The 18,337-nt window shown below is 36.3% G+C and overlaps 1 protein-coding gene across 2 annotated transcripts in view; it reads right to left on the minus strand.

Moving 5' to 3' along the window:
* Positions 1–16,152, minus strand: part of cyfip1 (cytoplasmic FMR1 interacting protein 1) — a 102,358-nt gene extending 86,206 nt beyond the window's left edge. For both annotated transcript variants that reach the window (XM_061887895.1, XM_061887894.1), the window contains exon 1: positions 15,969–16,152. The gene's annotated coding sequence lies outside the window, so the exon portion shown is untranslated. The remainder of the gene's footprint in view (positions 1–15,968) is intronic.
* Positions 16,153–18,337: the final 2,185 nt, after the last annotated feature.

Consider the following 18,337-nt stretch of genomic DNA (forward strand, 5'->3'; position numbering starts at 1 on the left):
GGGGTACTTGAAGGTATGCCAAGGGGTACGTGAGATTTTTTTTAAATATTCTAAAAATAGCAACAATTCAAAAATCCTTTATAAACATATTTATTGAATAATACGTCAAAAAAATATGAATATACGTTCATGAACTGTGAAAAAAAAAATACAACAATGCAATATTCAGTGTTGACAGCTGGATTTTTTGTGGACATGTTCCATAAATATTGATGTTGAAGATTTATTTTTTTGTGAAGAAGTGATTAGAATTAAGTTCATAAATCCAGATGGATCTCTATTACAATCCCCAAAGAGGACACTTTAAGTTGATGATTACTTCTATGTGTAGAAATCTTTATCTGTAATTGAAACACTTGTTTATTTTTCAACAAGTTTTTAGTTATTTTTATATCTTTTTTTTCAAATAGATTAAGAAAGACCACTACAAATGATCAATATTTTGCTCTGTTATACAATTTAATGAATCAGAAACTGATGACAAAATGCTGTATTTTACTTTTTTATCTCTTTTTTTCAAACAAAAATGCTTGCTCTGATTAGGGGGTACTTGAATTAAAACAATGTTCACAGGGGGTACATCACTGAAAAAAGGTTGAGAACCACTGACTTAGATTATAGTTGATAACTCACACTAGCTTATAACTAGCATTATTTAATACCTAGCACAGTCCGCACCATACTGAACCAAGGACGTTAAAATATCTAACCATTTATCCACGAAACTATTGAAAAGTCCACTCGCCAAAGTAAATACAGTCTATTGCTCTCTAAAACTACATGTTATTTTGTAGTCCTCATAAAAAAATATCAATGATTATCGATACAAAAAACTGATATCATGATACAGTTTTCAGCCGTATCGCCCGACACTCCAATGAGGCAAGGTTACAAGTACTGTGCCAAATAATTCTAAAACCAACCAAAACAACACTTCAGATGTTTTTGCCAATCCAACAACACTTTCAAAATAAAATGAGGGAAGACTTAAAGACTTTTAAAGACATCCATCCATCCATTTTCTACCGCTTGTCCCTTTTGGAGTCTTAGGGGGTGCTGGAGCCTATCTCAGCTGCAATCGGGCGGAAGAGAAAAAAGGTTTTGGCAATCAAGTGTTGGTTCCATGAAGAAAAAGAGGAAATAACCTGCTTCTTCTTCTTCTTCACTTCACACCGTCTCAAAGTGTCTCCTGGGATAAAAAGAGAGGAGCGCTCACTCCGCTAAGAGGCTTACTTACTTGCCAGTGCCAAGCACAAAGGCACGAAGGCAATAAAACCTCAGGGTGTCTTTGTGACATCACAGCAGTTGATGCCACGTCTGCACACCTCACACAAAGTCAGGAAAAGTCCGCTGGGGTAGACTCCAGCCTGGCCATGAACCGGATGACCCAGTACGGAATACTTTTTAAAAACATTAAAAAATGGAATAAACGTTTAAAAGTAACAAGAAAAAGTTGTAATGTTGACTCTAATACCACACAGATGACATGCAGGCTGGTTTTTTTTTTCTTTTGAACTGTCATTGCTCAAAAATAATAATGAATCAAAATCAATGTTATGAATGATTGACATAATTAAGGCTCCAATTACTTCACATCGAAAATTACACTGACATATTTTTGGAGGAAAATATTGCATAAAACATTTTTTTTCTTTGTCAAAAAGGGCATAAAACAAACAAAAAAAACGGATAAAATAAAAACTTATAATCAATGGATAGATTTGAAGTTGATCTAGAGCAAGGTTTACCAACCTTTTTGAAACCAAGAGCTACTTCTTGGGTACTGATTAATGCAAAGGGCTACCAGTTTGATACACACTTAAATAAATTGCCAGAAATAGCCAATTTGCTCAATTTACCTTTGATAAAAAAATCTATATATATAAAAAATGGGTATTTCTGTCTTGTCATTTCGTCGTACATTTTTTTTTTTCCATTTACGGAAGGCTGCGATGAGGTGGCGACTTGTCCAGGGTGTACCCTGCCTTCCGCCCGATTGTAGCTGAGATAGGCGCCAGCGCCCCCCGCGACCACGAAAGGGAATAAGCGGTAGAAAATGGATGGATGGATTTACGGAAGGCTTTTTGTAGAGAATAAATAATGAAAAAAACACTTAATCGAACAGTTTAAAAGAGGAGAAAACATGAAAAAAATGAAAATTACATTTTGAAACAGTTTATCTTCAATTTTGACTCTTTAAAATTCCAAATTTAATCGAAAAAAATTCAGATGAACAACTAGCTAAATCGAATCTTTTTGAAAAAAATTAAAATTAATGTTTCCTGATTAAGATTAATTTTAGAATTTTGATGACTTGTTTTAAATAAGTTAAAATCCAATCTGCACTTTGTTAGAACATATAACAAATTTATTTCTAACAAAGACAAATCATTATTTCTTCTAAATTTTCTAGAACAAAAATGTAAAAAAAAAATTCTAAAGACTTTGACATTTAACATTTAAATTTGATTCTACAGATTTTCTAGATTTACCAGAATATTTTGGGGGAATTTTAATCATAATAAGTTTGAAGAGATATTTCACAAAAATTCTTTGTTAAAAAAACAGAAGCTAAAATTAAGAATTATGTATTTATTATTCTTTACAATAAAAAAAATAAATTTACTTGAACATTGATTTAAATTGTCAGGAAAGAAGAGGAAGGAATTCAAAAGGTAAATGGTATGTGTTTAAAAAAATCCCCCCCCAAATTTTTAAGGTTGTATTTTTTTCTCTAAAATGGTCTTTCTGAAAGTTATAAGAAGCAAAGTAAAAAAGAAATAATAATAATTTATTTTAAAAAGTCAAGACCAAGTCTTTAAAATATTTTCTTGGACTTTCAAATTTCATTTGAGTTTTGTCTCTCTTAGAATTAAAAATGTTGAGCAAAGCGAGACCAGCTTGCTAGTAAATAAATATAAATTAAAAAATAGAGGCAGCTCACTGGTAAGTGCTGCTATTTGGGCTATTTTTAGAACAGGCCAGCGGGCTACTCATCTGGTCCTTACGGGCACCGCGTTGGTGACCCCTGATCTAGAGATTTAAAAAAGTTGAAAAAAATATATGACTTACATATTTAATATTTTTCCTTTTGGATCCCCAATATTTTAGTGGGATTAAAATAAAAATTAAACCTACTTAAGACCTATTCAAGACTCCTTTACTTCACATCAAATATTACACTTTGAAATATTTTGGGGGTAAATTTTGCAATGTTTTTTTTGAACCAAAAAACCTAATAAAATAAAAATGTATAATCAAAGGATGGATTTGAATTTGATCTAGAGATGTAGGTGTTAAAATTTAAAAAATATTTAAAATGTATGACTTACTAGGGGTGTAACGGTCCTCAAAAATTTCAGTTCGGTACGTACCTCGGTTCAGAGGTCACGGTTCGGTTAATTTACGGTACAGTAAGAAAACAACAACAACTTCAGAATTATCCATCAAGTATAAGTTTGGAATGTATTAGTTGTTTTTTTTTATTTTTAAACTTTTTGACAAATTAAACTTAGTTTTTTCTATGTCAAACACACTAAACATGCTATATTTTCCTCCCAAAAATATTTCAAAGTGCAAAATATGTCAATAATTATTTTTTGGAGCAATGACAGTTTTAAAAAAAAAAAAAAAAATCTCACTAAAATTATTGGTGATCCAAAAGGGTCCCACTTATAAAAGTGTTAAATAAATAAATTCCGCTTTGAAATATCTTTTGGGGAAATAATGCATATTATGTGTGTTTTCCATATGAAAAACAAAGTTTTCTATGTCAAAAAAATAAATAAAACAAAAACATATAATCAATGGATAGATTTGAAGTTGATCTACATATTTAAATGCTGGAACAAAAAAAATGAATGTGTGACTTACATTTAATACTTTTATGACTGGGCCCCTTTTGGATCCGCAATATTATATTGGAATTAAAATATTTTCAAAAACTGTCAACAAAAAATAATCAATTAAAATCATGGTATGAATTATTGACATATTTAAGGTTCTAATTAATTCACATCAAATATTACACTTTGATATATTTCGGGGAAAATATTGCACATTTTGTGTTTTTGCCATATAAAATGTTTTGTCAAAAAGGGCATAAAACAAAAAAAACTAATATAATGAAAACTTATAATCAATTGATAATTCTGAAGTTGATCCAGATGTTTAAGTGGTAAATAAATAATATAAAATGTATTACTAACATTTTATACTTTTAAAAAGGGACGAGCAGTAGAAAATGGATGGATGTATGAATGGGGCCCTTTTGGATCACCAATATTGTAGTGGGATTAAAATAAAAAAACTGTCAAAAAATAATAACCAATTTAAAATCAATATTACTAATTATTGACTTATTTAAAACTCCAATTACTTCATATCAAATATTACACTTTGTAATATTTTTGGGGAAAAAGATTGCACATTTTGTGTTTTTACCCAAAAAAACAACAACTACATTTTCTTTGTCAAAAAGGGCATAAAAATAACATAAAAACATACAAAAATAAAAACTTATAATCGATCTTAAGTTGATCTAGATATTTAAGTGTTGAAAGTAAAAAAAATATAAAAATGTATGACTTATAATTAATTATTTTATTAAAAGGGGGCCTTTTGGATCCCCAAGAATTTGTTGGATTTTTTCTTTAAATCTGTCATTGCTCAAAAAATAATGTTCTTATAAATTATTGATTTATTTAAGACTAATTACTTCATATCAAATATTACACTTTGATATATTTCGGGGAAAATAATGCATATTTTGTGTTTTTGCCATATAAACTGTTTTGTCAAAAAGGGCATAAAACGAAAAAAACTAAAATAATGAAAACTTATAATCAATGGATAATTCTGAAGTTGATCCAGATATTTAAGTGGTAAATAAATAATATAAAATGTATTACTAACATTTTATACTTTTAAAAAGGGACAAGCAGTAGAAAATGGATGGATGTATGAATAGGGCCCTTTTGGATCACCAATATTGTAGTGGGATTAAAATAAAAAAAATGTCAAAAAATAACCAATTTAAAATCAATGTTAGTAATTATTGACTTATTTAAAACTCCAATTACTTCATATCAGATATTACACTTTGTAATATTTTTTGGGGAAAAAGATTGCACATTTTGTGTTTTTACCCAAAAAAACAACAACTACGTTTTCTTTGTCAAAAAGGGCATAAAAATAACATAAAAACATACAAAAATAAAAACTTATAATCGATCTTAAGTTGATCTAGATATTTAAGTGTTGAAAGTAAAAAAAATATAAAAATGTATGACTTATAATTAATTATTTTATTAAAAGGGGGCCTTTTGGATCCCCAAGAATTTGTTGGATTTTTTCTTTAAATCTGTCATTGCTCAAAAAATAATGTTCTTATGAATTATTGATTTATTTAAGACTAATTACTTCATATCAAATATTACACTTTGACATATTGTTTGAGGGGAAATATTGCATATTTTGTGTTTTTGCCATAAAAAACAGGGTTTTGACAAAAATAGAGCATAAAACACAAAATATTACATATGGACAGATAGACCTGAAGTTGATGTAGAGATGTGTGTGTTGAAAGTTCAAAAAAAAAGTATGAAATATATCTTTTATGAGTGGGACTCTTTTGGATCCCTGAGAATTTTAGTTGGATTTTTTTTCTTTAAAAACGGTCATTGCTACAAAAATATTAAATCAAAATCAATGTTATAAATTATTGATCTATTTCAGGCTACAATTACTTCACATCAAATATGACACTAAAAAAAAGGGGGGGGGGATACGGCTTATTTTGTGGATTTGTCATACAAAAACAGGCTTTTGACAAACAGATCATTTAAGAAAAAATTATATATCGACAGATAGACCTGAAGTTGATCTAATGATTTAAGTGTTTTTTTTTGTTTTTGTTTTTTAATTTAAGTGTTAAATGAAAAAAAATGTATATGTGACTTATTTTGGACATGTTTATGACAGAATATTTTGGGTCCCGGGGACCAAACCTGAAGGGAACCTTAAAAGCTAAAGAAACTGATATATATTGTACTGGTTTTGAAAATAAAAAATATCAAAATGGCACCTGTATGTTTACATTTTTCAGTGGAAAACATTTACACCCTTCTAATACGGAAGACGACAAGTTCAATTGTGCAAGTTGTGACACAAAACGTGCTCTTTTAGCGCAGACCGACGTTACAAAACTTCCTGAAATGCTTCAAGGATTCCAAAGTAGCGTTTGAAAAAAAAAAAAAAAGAAAGCAATCTGTTTTATTCCGTGTCTTCTCACAGCATGAACACAACAACCAGAGGGAATTGAAAGTGGCTGATAAAGGGAAATGAAGTCGATAACTTTGGCTGCCTGGTTAAGTCACCACGCGGACGCACAAAACTCCCCACGGTTACAATTACAACAGTAAAATAATCCTACAATTATAATTAACAACACACTTTGATAAACATAACATAATAAAAAAAACAAGATACATTAAAGTCTAAAAATGGTCATACCCCAATCTACACTTGCAAAATAATTGTATAATAATGTTAATAATATTGTAAAACAACTAAGATTGATTCTTCACAAAAGAACATAAAGAATGTGCTGTTTTTACATAAAGTCATCAGTATAAACTCCACATTGTCATGTTGAAAAAGACGAACGTGTGCTCAACAGGAATTGACCTTACAGGAAACAGGAAGTGAAAACCAACCAATCACACATATTTATATATACATATATATATATTTGATATATATATATACATATATATACACACACATATATATATATCCACATATGTATATATACATACATGTGTATGTATACATATATGCATACACACATACACATATATATATATATATATATATATATATATATATATATATATATATATATATATATACATCCATCTTCTTCCGCTTATCGGAGGTCAGGTCGCGGGGGCAGCAGCCTAAGCAGGGAAGCCCAGACTTCCCTCTCCCCAGCCACTTCATCTAGCTTTTCCCGGAGGATCCCGAGGCGTTCCCAGGCCAGCCGGGAGACGTAGTCTTCCCAACGTGTCCTGGGTCTTCCCCGTGGCCTCCTACCGGTTGGACGTGCCCTAAACACCTCCCGAGGGAGGCGTTCAGGTGGCATCCTGACCAGATGCCCGAACCACCTCATCTGGCTCCTCTCGATGTGGAGGAGCAGCGGCTTTACTTTGAGTTCCTCCTTGATGACAGAGCTTCTCACCCTATCTCTAAAGTAGAGCGCCGCCACCAGGCGGAGGAAACTCATTTCGGCCGCTTGTACCCGTGATCTTATCCTTTCGGTCATGACCCAAAGCTCATGACCATAGGTGAGGATGGGAACGTAGATCGACTGGTAAATTGAGAGCTTTGCCTTCCGGCTCAGCTCCTTCTTCACCACAACGGATCGGTACAACGTCCGCATTACTGAAGACGCCGCACCGATCCGCCTGTCGATCTCACGATCCACTCTTCCCTCACTCGTGAACAAGACTCCTAGGTACTTGAACTCCTCCACTTGGGGCAGGGTCTCCTCCCCAACCTGGAGATGGCACTCCACCCTTTTCCGTATATATATATATAAATATATACACACACACACACACACACACACACATATACATATATATACACACACAGGTGCTGTTCATATTAGAATATCATGAAAAAGTTGATTTATTTCAGTAATTATATTCAGAACGTGAAACTTACATATTATATCAATTCATTACACACATAGTAATATATTTGAAAGGTTTATTTCTTTAAATTTTGATGATTAGTACTGACATATACTGAAAATCCCAAATTCAGTATCTCAGAAAAATTAGAATATTAGTTACGACTAGTACCAAAAAATATTTTTTAGAAATGTGGGCTAACTGTAGTATGAACATGGAAAGTTTCAGCATGTACGGCAATCAATACTTAGTTGCATCTCCTTTTGCCTGAATTGCTGCAGCAATACGGCGTGGCATGGAGTCCAGCAGTCTGTTGCACTCCTCAGGTGTTATGAGAGCCCAGGTTGCTTTAATAGTGGCCTTCAGCTCTTCAGCATTGTTGGGTCTGGCATCTCGCATCTTCCGCTTCACAATACCCCATAGCTTTTCTATGGGGTTAAGGTCAGGTGAGTTTGCAGGCCAATCAAGAACAGGGATGGTCCTTAAACCAGGTACTGGTAGATGTGGCACTGTGTGCAGGTGCCAAGTCATGTTGGGAAATGAAATCTTCACCTCCATAAAATTGGTCCCCGGCAGGCAGCATAAAGTGTTCTAAAACTTCCTGGTAGACTGCTGCATTGACCCTAGACCTCAGGAAACACAGTGGACCAACACCAGCAGATGACATGGCACCCCAGACCATTACCGATTTTGGAAATTTGACACTGGACTTCGTGTACCGTTACACCCCTAGTAAATACACATACACATGTGTGTGTGTGTGTATATATATATATATATATATATATATATATATATATATATATATATATATATATATATATATATACACACACACACACACATGCATATTCATATACACACATGGGTATACACACAAATCTTTACACATACATATGTGTATAAACACATATCTATGCACACATATCAATACACATACATATCTGTATACACACATATTTACATGCGCGCACACACACACACACACACGCACACACACACACACACCCACACACACACACAATTTTTAACACTTTTATGAGTGAGGGCTTTTTGGATTCCCAATACTTTGTGTGGGATTTTTTTCTTTAAAAGCTGTCATTGCTCAAAAAATAATACTGAATAAAAATCAATGTTATTGATTATCGACAAATTTTAGGCTCCAATTACTACACATCAAATATCACACTTTGAAATGTTTTGGGGGGAAATATTGCATTTGATAAAAAACTAAGTTTTCTTTGTCAAAAAGTAAACTAAAGATGACCTAGAGCAGGGGTCCCCGAACTTTTTGACCCGGGGGCCGCATTGGGTTAAAATAATTTGGCCGGTGGCCGGGCTGTTTTTGCATATATATATATATCACGTCATCGATTGGAAAATGCATTTTTAGGCAATGTGATTTGCCTGAGCGGCTAGGAGACTCTGACAGTAACAAGCAACAAGCGGTAGAAAATGGATTAGTTCGGACAGATTTTTAAAAAATCAAAAAAAAAAAAAAAGTTTTTTGTTTTTTTTTTAACTTGGGACTTCCTGCGGGCCAAATCTCGAACGCTGGCGGGCCGTAGTTTGGGGACCACTGATCAAGAGATTTAGAGTTTAAAAAAAAAAACAGTCTTAAACTTTACAAATTAAAATGGAAGATTAACATATTTAAAACACATAAAAATAATATGTCTCTTATAAAGCTAGGACAATATTTAATTTTTCCTTTGGCAAGAAAGTAGTTTGTGTGTCTATTTCTTTCAGTTATTAAAAACAAATACAACTTTGTTAAAAGATTTTAGTGTGTGTGTATATAAGTACTTTTAAGCGCATTCAACAATACCGCAGAAATGATCATTTTGGTCACAATAACTTTATTTAAACATTTTTTTAAATTATTTTTGTTGTGTATATTTGACAGAACCTATGTTATTGCTTTTGGTTGTGATTTTTATTCAAGTGCAACATTTTGCTATATTTTATCTTTCCTTATTGTTTGTTTTATGTAACTTGGATATTTTAAAAAGGGTTACATTCCATTTACAATGTTACAAAACGGAGAAATACAAGTTCATTGCATTTGAAAGAGTATACTTGCATTATTATTATGAATTATTATTTAATCTGTGGTTGATTTGGTTGGTTTTTGGCATCTAATTCATCCAGCTTCCATACACTTTACAAGAAAAACATTGGCGGCAAATTCCGTAGCTTGCTTGATTGACATTCACGGCACCCGAGGGTCTTGTGAGATGACGCTGGCTGCTGCCAGTTCATTATTATGAAAAAATGACCGAGAGGAAGGCGAGAAACACTTTTTATTTCAACAGACTTTCGCGCCGTCCCTTCCGTCAAAACTCTAAAGGCCGACTGCACATTTCCTATCTTCACAATAAAAGCCCTGCTTCATGCTGCCTGCGCTAACAAAATAAGAGTCTCGGAAAGCTGGCGTGCACAAGTGATGTGCACGCCAGCTTTCTGAGGGATCGCTTGTGCACGCCTGTTTTCCGAGACTCTGTATTTAGTTAGCGCAGGCAGCATGAAGCAGGGCTTTTATTGTGAAGATAGGAAGTGTGCAGTCGGCCTTTAGAGTTTTGACGGAAGGTACGGCGCGAGAGTCTGTTGAAATAAAAAGTGTTTCTCGCTTTCCTCTCGGTCATATTTTCATAATAATGATCTTGCAGCAGCCAGCGTCATCTCACAAGACTCTCCGGTACCGTGAATGTCATTTAAGTGACGTCTTGGTGAAGATTGATGATCACTAATTTTTAGGTCTATTTTTTTTAAAAGCCTGGCTGGAGATCGACTGACACACCCCCCGCGGTCGACTGGTAGCTCGCGGTCGACATAATGGGCACCCCTGCTCTAGCCTTTAAGATGTCTAACGGTTAAAAAAAAATAAACAAAAGGTGAGGGCCCCTAAGAAAAGGCATTGAAGCTTAGGTAAGGCTATGCAGAACGAAACTAAAACTGAACTGGCTACAAAGTAAAGAAAAACAGAATGCTGTACGGCAGCAAAGACTTACTGTGGTGCAAAGACGGCGTCAACAATGTACATCCAAAAATGACATGACAATCAACAATGTAAAGAAGGATAAAAAGAACTGAAATATTTGTGATTGCTAAAAAAGTAGATGTGGGAAATATAGCTCTAAGGAAGACATGAAACCGCTACAGCAAAATACCAAAAAAAGAGAAAAAGCCACCAAAATAGGAGCGCAAGACACTTGCTAGAGCAGGGGTAGGGAACCTATGGCTCTAGATCAAGATGTGGCTCTTTGGATGACTGCACCTGGCTCTCAGATAAATCTTAGTTGACATTGCTTAACACGGTAAGTAATGAATAATTCCGCTGGTAATCACAGTGTCAAAAATAACGTTCAAAATATAAAACATTCCCCTGCATTTTAATCCATCCATCCGGTTTCTACCGCACCTGTTCAAGAAGTCGCATTAATGGTAAGAATCAATCAATCAATCAGTGTTTATTTATATAGCCCTAAATCACAAGTGTCTCAAAGGGCTGCACAAGCCACAACTACATCCTCCGTTCAGATCCCACATAAGAGCAAGGACAAACTCACAACCCAGTGCGATGTCAATCAGAATGACTATGAGAAACCTTGGAGAGGACCGCAGATGTGGGTGACGTCGAATGGGTCTAGTGGTTCTTAACCTTATTGGAGGTACCGAACCCCACCAATTTCATATGTGCATTCACCGAACCCTTTAGTGAAAAAAAAATGAATACAAAATTCTAATTCAAGACAAAGTTATACGTTTTTTTTTTTTTTTTTACTGATGCACAAAATGAACCGTCCATGAACATCACCTTGTTCAAAGAACAAAACCAACACATGAAGTCACAACAAATTACACACCTGCAAATCAGATGGAAAAGTATTTTATTTATTGTTGGTTAGCTTCAGAATAACAATTATTAAAAAGAATAAGAGACTTATTGTACACTAAAAATGTTGGTCTTACTTAAAAATGCACAGATTTAGTTGTATTCATCCATCCATCATCTTCCACTTATCCGAGGTCGGGTCGCGGGGGCAACAGCCTAAGCAGGGAAACCCAGACTTCCCTCTCCCCAGCCACTTCGTCTAGCTCTTCCCGGGGGATCCCGAGGCGTTCCCAGGCCAGCCGGGAGACATAGTCTTCCCAACGTGTCCTGGGTCTTCCCCGTGGCCTCCTACCAGCTGGACATGCCCTAAACACCTCCCTAGGGAGGCGTTCGGGTGGCATCCTGACCAGATGCCCGAACCACCTCATCTGGCTCCTCTCGATGTGGAGGAGCAGCGGCTTTACTTTGAGTTCCTCACGGATGGCAGAGCTTCTCACCCTATCTCTAAGGGAGAGCCCCGCCACACGGCGGAGGAAACTCCTTTGGGCCGCTTGTACCCGGGATCTTATCCTTTCGGTCATGACCCAAAGCTCATGACCATAGGTGGGGATGGGAACGTAGATCGACCGGTAAATTGAGAGCTTTGCCTTCCGGCTCAGCTCCTTCTTCACCACAACGGATCGATACAACGTCCGCATTACTGAAGACGCCGCACCGATCCGCCTGTCGATCTCACGATCCACTCTTCCCCCACTCGTGAACAAGACTCCTAGGTACTTGAACTCCTCCACTTGGGGCAGGGTCTCCTCCCCAACCCGGAGATGGCACTCCACCCTTTTCCGGGCGAGAACCATGGACTCGGACTTGGAGGTGCTGATTCTCATTCTGGTTGCTTCACACTCGGCTGCGAACCGATCCAGCGAGTTGTATTCAGTCTTGAATAAAATATTATATGGCTCTCACTGCGATGAGGTGGCGACTTGTCCAGGGTGTACCCCGCCTTCCGCCCGATTGTAGCTGAGATAGGCGCCAGCGCCCCCCGCGACCCCAAAAGGGAATAAGCGGTAGAAAAATGGATGGATGGATGGAAATCATTTTTAAAATATTTGGCTTGTATGGCCCTCTCGGCCAAAAAGGTTCCCGACCCCTGTGCTAGAGAATGAAGAGTGATTACTCCGCATATCAACATCTCCATTATGTGCCACACCATCAAAAATGCAGAGGAAACATTTCCAGAACACCGTATGAAAAAACTAGTCCACACAAAAGGAGATAATGTCTGTAGTAACCTACCACATAGTGGAGGACAAACACTATTTGATTTCCTATTATGCAGCTCATTTTTATTTAACAGTTATTGAAATATCTTGCGTGACATCATGCTCAAAAGTGCACTTTATTTGTTTTAAACTATTGGCGTTCTGTACAAAAAGTGCACTTTAATTTAGTGTTATGATATGTCATCTTAGTGACGTCACATCATGCACAAAAGTGCAATCATAGCTTGTTTTAAAATGTCTCTGACAATCTTGCACTTTCTCTTTTGGAAATGACATGAATGTTTGTGCTCCTGCTTAATAACTGTTTAATAAATACACTTTGAATGAATGAATGGGTTTATTTTGAACCATGCAAACAAAACCAGAGAATGACATAAAATACAAAAGAAATATATAGATACATTATTTTTACACCTACATTGAAAACATTACATGTGCCTAATCTTTTGTAGATGTTAAGATTGGCTCAAAGGGGAGTGGTAAGAAGTAAACTTATTAGGTACCACCCCTATACATATACAATATATATATATACACAATATATAATACAATAATATATATAATATAATTCAATTCAGTGGTTCCTGCTATATATTGTCTATATATAATACATTTAAATTGTAAATTTAGATGCTACCTCAGTAGAAGCATTTAAGTCTCACCTTAAAACTCATCTGTATACTCTAGCCTTTAAATAGACCTCCTTTTTAGACCAGTTGATCTGCCGCTTCTTTTCTTTCTCCTGTGTCCCCCCCTCCCTTGTGGAGGGGGCCCGGTCCGATGACCATGGATGAAGCACTGGCTGTCCAGAGTCGAGACCCAGGATGGACCGCTCGCCTGTATCGGTTGGGGACATCTCTACGCTGCTGATCCGCCTCCGCTTGAGATGGTCTCCTGTGGACGGGACTCTCGCTGCTGTCTTGGATCCGCTTGAACTGAACTCTCGCGGCTGTGTTGGAGCCACTATGGATTGAACTTTCACAGTATCATGTTAGACCCGCTCGACATCCATTGCTTTCAGTCCCCTAGAAGGGGGGGGGGGGGGGGGGGGGGGGTTGCCCACATCTGAGGTCCTCTCCAAGGTTTCTCATAGTCAGCATTGTCACTGGCGTCCCACTGGATGTGAATTCTCCCTGCCCACTGGGTGTGAGTTTTCCTTGCCCTTTTGTGGGTTCTTCCGAGGATGTTGTAGTCGTAATGATTTGTGCAGTCCTTTGAGACATTTGTGATTTGGGGCTATATAAATAAACATTGATTGATTGATTAAATTCACACACACTTACATATATACATATGTACACACACATATACACACACACATATATACAATTTCTATATACAGATACATATATATATATATATATATATATATATATATACATATACATACACACACAATCACATGCATATACCCAAAATACACACACACACACACACACACACACACACACACCTATATAAATACAATATATATAATAGTATATATAATATACACTTTTGTCTAAACATTATTAACAGTTTATGGTGCCTATGGGAACAAGCTTTCATTTTGACTGTGATATTAGTGGTTAATAGTGGATCTGTGGCTGTGGAGCTACTGCCCCTGATCAACAGGACCTGAACACCACTCTTGCTATGTGTCCTATGCTGTGCATTAAAAGAGACGAGGGGAGCCCCCTGCCAGAGGAGTTATCCACAAACATAAGATCCCCCACTCGCCTGCCCTGTACTCCAGATAGTGTACCCAAATCCCTTTTCTTAGTTTCCATCGGCACCAATTCTTTAGTCAGAATTCATATTTGTTTTTACATTTGCAGAAAATTAGTATTACTCAAATTGCATATAGGATTGTTTGTGCACACACACACACACACACACACACACACACACACACACACACACACACACACACACACACACACACACACACACACACACACACACACACACACACAATTCAATGTATTCCTCTCATTGATACTAATTCATATAGTTTAACTAGTTGGGTGATGCCAATTGACTTAGTTGTGGTTTCCCTCTCTGCATGAAAGTTTAAAATGAGCATATATTAATGCAGTATGAAGAAGAATGTTTTAATGTAGACACATAGAATCGTCATACTGCTGTGTTTATATGTATCAAGTCTTCATTCAAGGCTAAGGCAAAATATGGAGATATATATCGTGTATCGCGATATGGCTTAAAAATATCGAGATATTAAAAAAAAAGGCCATATCGCCCAGCCCTGATGTATACATACTTTTGACCAAGCAGATTTGGCCACATTATCAGTCGACCCATGATAAATTCATAAAAGAACCAAACTTTATGAATGTTTTTTGTGACCAACAAGTATGTGCTCCAATCAATATCACAAAAAAATAAGAGTTGTAGAAATGATTGGAAACTGACATTATGTTATTTAAAAGTGTATGTGAACTTTTAACCACGACTGTAGTTAAATATAGTTAGTGCCTGTACACGTAGTGAGTGAGGTGTGCTGTGTAAAAGCAGATCTAAGAGCTGGTTCAGCCGCAAAAAAGCTTTTTTTAAAAGTTGTGGTTTTTACCCGCAGCGTCTTCGCACTTTCACTTCCTTCCTTCAGAAAAACACAAAATGACCACTTGTTACCCTAAAATAACTTGTTTTTTTATTAAAATTGAACCATATGGTGGATTTTTCAGTACTTTCGGCAGGCACGTAAACACAACACATGATATGGGAGGGGCAGTACCTTGAACGCAACACCAACAGGTAAAAGTGATTTCCCGTAGAAACACAATTAAACATAGAAATAATTAGTTAACACTCATTAAGACAATAATTAAACATAAATAAGTAGTTAATATGCATAAAGACAATTATATACGTCGTGTAAATACACTTTGAAGCGTAAGATGGGAGCCATGTTGCTGCGGTTGTTCCTCCCCGCCTGCCGCTCCTCCCCGCGGCCTCACTTTGTCTCACAAGTCGGCCTTGCGAGCCGCGACCAAACTTTTAACTTTTCTCCCACATTTCAGCCCACTCGGCCAGGTTCAAACGCGCCCAAAGAGACTCGCAGGTCGACTTGCGAAGGAACTTCCTCCATGTTTTTGCGGTCGGGCTATGCTAGGAAGGCTACAGCCAAAGTTAGCATAAAGTTCGGTGCAAACTTACCCGCCCGATGACGGCTGGTGGCGCGGGCAAGAAGAGGCGACGAAGCGGACTAAAGCAACATCCAGAAGGCCGCTGGGGATTCCTCCCAAGTTTGACTTTGGCGTTTTCGCCTCCCTTGTGCCGTCTTTTCCTGGCTGGGTGTGATTCGGATGGGCGGAGCGGGACTTCCTGTCCGGGCTGGAGAAGGAAGTGGACTGGAACAGGAAGCCGGGCGGAAATAGGCTCATTAACCTTCCTCTTGTGTTAGCTTTCTGTTACCATCTCTTATGTTAACGGGTCGGTTTTGACCCATGTCATAAATCAGCTGTAAAATACACTAAAAACAATTATCTATCATCCAATTTGTTTCTCATCTCTTGGTTACCACATTATGCTTCCTTATCCTTGAAAATATTGGTTTTAATATTTTTGGTTTGGGCCATTGGGCCTTTTTTTTTGTCAGTATACCCCTCGATTTCAATTTTTAAAAATGGTAAAACGAACCTCAAGAGAATCATATACATAAAAAAAAGGTTGTTGTGTTACCTAACTATTACTAAGGGGTATTAGAACACATCTCTTAAATAAATGTGTTTTATTTATTTTTTCATTTTAAGAATTTGAACTATAGTAACATCTATGGTGTTACGGGTCAATTTCGACCCATATATATTAATTCAAGAAAAAGGCTAAAAAGTATTTTTTTCAGCAACAGAAATTCAACATCAAACAAACAACAACCAATGAAGCAAATGAAACCAAGAGAAATAGATTACTAGTTCCAAAACTCATAAAAAACAAAATCAGAGTGGCAAAAAGTGACACTTTTAGTGTCCGTCTTTTGTTTGTTTTTGTACAGGATAACAAGGTAAAATGAGAATCCACTAAAGCTCACATGATTGGGAGAGGAGCTGACTGTCAGTGTGTTCAGTTTTTGTTGTGATCCGATGGTCGGATCATCACCATATTGTTATTTTTGTTCCATTTTTATATCACTCTGCGGTTTGACATACTTAGTTCCAGCTTTGTTCGTTTCCATGGTCACTCATTAGTTTCAGCTGCTACTCTCTTTTCCAGCACACCTGTCTTTACTAATCACCACCTGTTTATAAGCCAGCGTTTTCTGTTCACTGATTGTCGGATCTTAGTTTGTTGACATACATCTGTTTGTGACTTGTCTCTCACTCTCGTTTTTCGCTAGCTCTCACGCTAAGCTTTATTTTATTCCTAGCTTTCACGCTAGTTGTTTTGTGTTTCCTTTTGTGTGCCTTTGTGCTTCGGTTTGTTTGTCCTAGCTTTCCATGCTAGCGCTTTTATTTGCCTTTTCTATTTGTATCAGTGTTTTTGTTCATAGCTCCTTTTGTTTCATAAATCCCTTAGTTCTTACCTTTTTGCTGTGTTCTTGCTGACGCATCCACGGAGGACCGAATCCGGCATTACAATGCCACACAAGCGTAACAGTTTTGGCTCTTATCATTGCTTTATCATCTTATTTTTATAACTGGGTCGAAACCGACCCTAACAACACCAAGGGCATAATTTCTACCAGAGCATTTTATAATTCAGTGAAAAAAATTAAAATGTTTTATTTTGTTGACAAAGAGGTTCCTGACAAAGTCAAAACGCTTTGATGCAAAAAAATAAATGTATGTGGTGTTTTTATGCATTTAAAAACTAAAATGGGTCGGTGCCGACCCTAACACAAGACGAAGGTTAAAGTCCTCTTTACTCCACTTAAGTGTCTTTGTTTCTTCATTTACTTCAAGGGGGTCCAACCTTTTTCCACTGGGGGCCACACACTGAGGAATCAAAACAGCCAGGGGCCAATTTGATGTTTTCCATTTTCGAAAGCATTACATTATATAAATGTGTAATTAACTTTTAAAGCCTCCCTCAAGTTTGGTCGCAGGTCTCAATCATAAAAATTTAAAAAAATAGTCATGTATTATTATTTATTTTATTCGATGCTTAAATGTCTAGATCAGGGGCGCTCACACTTTTTTCTGCAGGCGAGCTACTTTTCAATTGACCAACTCGAGGGGATCTACCTCATTTATATATATCATTTATATTTATTTATTTATGGAAGAGACATTTTTGTTAACAAGTTAATGGTGTTTAATGATAATACAAGCATGTTTAACACACATAGATTCCTTTCTTTCATGAAGACAAGAATATAAGTTGGTGTATTACCTGATTCTGATGACTTGCATTGATTGGAATTAGACAGTGGTGCTGATAACGTCTGCATTTTCAAATGGAGGACAAAAAAAGTCCTCCTTTCTGTCCAATACCACATGAAAGTGGTTGGATTTGGCATCTCATTTGTCCAACTTGCATACTCGTTTTTAAACACTTTGTTATGAGAGTAGCATATGTGTGGGGCC

The sequence above is a fragment of the Nerophis ophidion genome, linkage group LG26 (assembly GCF_033978795.1).
Source record: "Nerophis ophidion isolate RoL-2023_Sa linkage group LG26, RoL_Noph_v1.0, whole genome shotgun sequence".
NCBI lineage: Eukaryota > Metazoa > Chordata > Actinopteri > Syngnathiformes > Syngnathidae > Nerophis > Nerophis ophidion.